We start from the raw sequence: 4,713 nt of genomic DNA on the forward strand, positions 1-4,713 counted from the left end.
GTACCAAGATAATTTATAAACAGACAGGGAGGCAGTACTATCTGTACCTACATAACATTGAGAAAGTCATGGAAACCGTCCTAACTGTACTTATATCATTTATTAAGAGACAGGGAGGCAGTACTAGCTGTGCCGACATAATTTATAGAGAGACAAGGAGGCAGTACTATCTGTACCTCTATCGTGTAGTGAGCGAGACAGGCAGGCAGTGCTATTTGTACCTACAGCATTTACAGGAAGAGACAAGGAGGCAGTACTATTTGTTCTTTCATGATTTACAGGAAGAGACAGTATGGCAGTAATTTCCCCACAATGCATTTCAAATACTTTGATAACATGCTGTCATAAGGGGCCGGGCTCTGCGCTGCAGCCCCAAAAATCCGATGACTCCATTCACACCATCATAGGGCGCTGTTCTCACAGCATCTCCTACAATGCATTACAGCCACTGAACCAGCAGAGGGCAGCACAGCAATGTTGGGTTTCAGTTCTACACCTGGGAACAGCAGAATTGTGAGTGCAGCTCTGGAGGTGACTGGAGCAAAGTTCTTAACTGGAGATTTTCGGTAGATTTCCAGACGAGGACCCCGGGATATTCTTCCCATCCCACTCTCCAGACTATCACTTCTGATTATAATTGATCCTTATTTTGGGCCGGGACGCTGTAACAAGAGGCTGTCGCCAGTGTCTGAAGAAATTGCGTTATATACGGTCTCCCCTTATAGAGGTCGCGGAGCCGCTGCACTGGTAGCGCAGAGCAGTGCGGCCCCCGAGGCTGGGGGGCTTTGTGCATGAATGGCTCTAATGGGCACGCAGCTATAGAGAACATACATTGTGGGCTGTGAGCCGGAAGAAATGCACCGCTCCTGTCCCCGTATGTCTCATCCAAGAACATAAGGCTTCTCCGGCTCATAAATAAAACATCTGCAAAATCGACATATAGCCATCAAAAATGGGCTAAAAGGAGGCATCAGCACCAACTGCTGCTGTTTAACCCCTTAAATGCTCCTGACAATTTCGCAGAGTGCACCCATAATGACCGCCATGGAATAAAGTGGACAAAAAAGTAAAAAAAAAATAACTTAAATTTGGAATTGTACAAATACATTTACGTACAACTAACTTTTCACATTTAATCAATAAGTTAATTTGTTGTTTGCCTTTAAAAGAGATCATCAAGAACCAGTGGTGTACCGCCAATGGCCACTATGGGGCCCATGAGCCAGCACCAGCACCGGGCCCCCGATCCTGTCATCACAAGTTCATCTGTATCGGCATCCTGGATGCTGATATAGTTGAAAGCGATTACGGATGATTGATTGTCAACTGACGTTTCCTCCTCCATCATTCTTCCTTAGCGCCTGACTTCTCAGCACAGCTGGCACAATGATGACATGGCATGGCGCCCACTGTGCTGAGATGTGTGGACGCTTCAGAACGCTCACTGCAGAGACCGGAGCAGCGGGGGAACGAGGAGGAGAGGTATTGTTTTTTTTTTTTTTTATTTTGGTGGCCACTTAAGTATAATTGTATGGGCGACTATTAATTATAAATGTATGGGAGACTATGGGGAGTTCAATATACTGTATGGAGGACTATGGCAGGAGGAGTGCAATATGGGGGAGTGCAATATACTGTATGGAAGACTATGGGGAGCACAATATACTGTATAGAGTACTGTAGGGAGTGCAATATACTGTATAGAGGACTATGGGGAGTGCAATATACTGTATAGAGGACTATGGGGAGTGCAATATACTGTATAGAGTACTATAGGGAGTGCAATATACTGTATAGAGGACTGTGGGAAGTGCAATATACTGTATAGAGTACTATAGAGAGTGCATTATACTGTATGGAGGACTATGGGGTGCACAATATGCTGTATAGAGTACTGTAGGGAGTGCAATATACTGTATAGAGGACTATGGGGAGTGCAATATACTGTATAGAACACTGTAGGGAGTGCAATATACTGTATAGAGGACTATGGGGAGGGCAATATACTGTATAGAGTTCTATAGGGAGTGCATTATACTGTATAGAGGACTATGGGGAGCACAATATACTGTATAGAGTACTGTAGGGAGTGCATTATACTGTATAGAGGACTATGGGGAGAACAATATACTGTATAGAGTACTATAGGGAGTGGAATATACTATATGGGGGACTATGGGGGATGCATTATACTGTACAAAGGACTATGGAAAGCACAATATACTGTATAGAGGACTATGGGGAGTGCAATATACTGTATAGAGGACTGGGGAGAAGAATATACTATATAGAGGACTATGGGGAGTACAGTATACTGTATAGAGGACTATGGTGAGTGCATTATACTGTATGAAATACTATGGGGAACGGACTATACCACATTCAGGACTATGGGGAGTGCATTTTACTATATGGATGACTATGGAAATAGCATTATACTATATGGAGGACCATGGGGAGTGCATTATACAGTATCGATGACTATGGGGTGCACTATACTGTATGTAGGACTACGGCTAGTGCATTATACTATATGGAGTGAACTATACTGTATGAAAGACTATGGGGAATGCATTGAACTGTATGGAGGACTACTGGGAGTGCATTATACTGTATGGAGCACTATGGGAAGTGCATTATACTATATGGAGGACTATGGGGAGTGCATTATACTATATAAAGGACTATGGGGAGTGCATTATACTATATGGAGGACAATGGGGAGAGCATTATACTATATGGAGGAATATTGGGAGCGCATTATACAGTATGGAATACCATGGAGAGAGCATTAGTATATGGAGGACTTTATGGACTGCATTTTACTCTATAGAAGACTATAGGGAGAGCATTATACTATATGGAGGACAATGTGGAGTGCATTATACAGTATGGAGGACTAAGGGTTGTGCATTATACTATGTGGAGTGCATTATACTGAATGGAAGACTATGGGGAGTGCTTTATACTGTATGGAGGATTGAGGATTGCTTTATACTGTATGGAGGACTATGAGGAATGCTTTATACTGTATGGAGGACCGTGTGGAGTGCCTTATGCTGTATGGAGGACTATGAGGAGTGCAGTATACTGTTTGGAAGGCGATGTGGTAAGCAATAGATAAGGTGCCCACTCAGTATGTGTATATATATATATATAGAGAGAGAGAGAGAGAGAGAGAGAGGTGCTGGTAGAATGGAGAAATCCAAGTGATCAAGTAGAAGATAATCAGCCACACTCTCAGGAGATTGCAGACATACTTGTTTTTATTTTGACATGAAATAGTCGCTCACCACACTGTTGGATATCAAAACTCGTGATAATGGATAAGGTGATACATGTTTACATTACGACCCAATTTTGATCTTTTTCAAACATTGTTCTGTCCAGTTATATTAAACATGTGAAGTAACTGCATTCTGTGCTCTGACCTTAGTAGTGTGGCATCCCAGGGGCAGCGTAAGGCAGGGTGCCATGGGGACTGGGTATAGAACGCAGTGTGTACTCTCTGTGGTGAGGTAACGGCATTCTGTGCGCTGTCAACACTAGTGTTGCATCCCGGAAAGGGATGTAAGACCAGGTGTAAAGTGCAATGTGCATTGTCTGTGGTGACCTCACCACAGAGGGCACACACTGCGCTATACATCCGGTGCCCTTGGCACCCTGCCTTGCTATGGTCAGCGCACAGAATGGGTTTAGGATCAGGTTCAGACTGGACAGACCAAGAATAGGTTCAAGTTGTAAGTAACTGGATGCAAAGCAGTTAGAAGCTTGAAGACTAACTAAACACTGATAGTGCTCAGGCACCTCCCTACAGGGGAGGGTGCCTTAAATACCTGATATCTCCCAGCTATAGTCTGAGGATACTTCCGGAGTGCACGCACTGTCCCTTTTGAAAAGCAGGGTGCCCTAAGCGTGTTGCTGGGAGATTTGTGAGCAGGATGCCACGACAGGGACCAGAACAGAGCGGCTGTGACAGTGAGTATGTTGTGGTCCCTTCAGGAAGAGGGCAAGGTATCATGCAGGGACACTGGCATGACAGGTGTGTATACTGTTTGGAAGGCAATGTAGGGTGTGCAGAATACTGTATGGGAGGCTATGTGGGGTCCATTGTAATATTTGGTGGGCTATGTGGGGGCCATTATAATATTTGGTGGGCTATGTGGGGGCCATTATAATATTTGGAGTTTTATGTGGAAGCCTTTTAGCAGTCATACAGTGTGAAGGTGTGTGTGCATTGCATTATTTTGTGTCAGGACTGTGTGGGGCCATTATACAGTGTGGAGCTGTTGGCCCATTATACTATATGGAGATCTATGTTGGATTCACAGGTGACAGATCAAACTGAGTTGGGGTCATCATACTTTGCATTGGGAGTTGAGGTGGGGTACAGTAGGGTCATCATACTCTGCACGTGGAGGGTACTGTGGAGGAATTCACAGTGGGGGTATTATACAGTATTTGGGGGGCACTTTTATTGGCTTCATACTTTATAGGTGTAATGAAAGTCGTAAAATATATGCTCTTCTTTGACCTTGTCGACTATTTTTTTTAAAGGGAAGTGGCCAATTAGAACTTCAGCTATGGGGCACCATGATTTCTATGGACACCCCTGTCAAGAACTTATATGTGCCACATGCAGTATGTGCACTTCATACATGCTGGTTACCTGCAGTGTCCACCAGGGGGAGTAAACTTCATAATGAGTCATTC

The sequence above is a fragment of the Ranitomeya variabilis genome, chromosome 1 (genome assembly GCF_051348905.1).
Source record: "Ranitomeya variabilis isolate aRanVar5 chromosome 1, aRanVar5.hap1, whole genome shotgun sequence".
Classification (NCBI taxonomy): Eukaryota; Metazoa; Chordata; class Amphibia; order Anura; family Dendrobatidae; genus Ranitomeya; species Ranitomeya variabilis.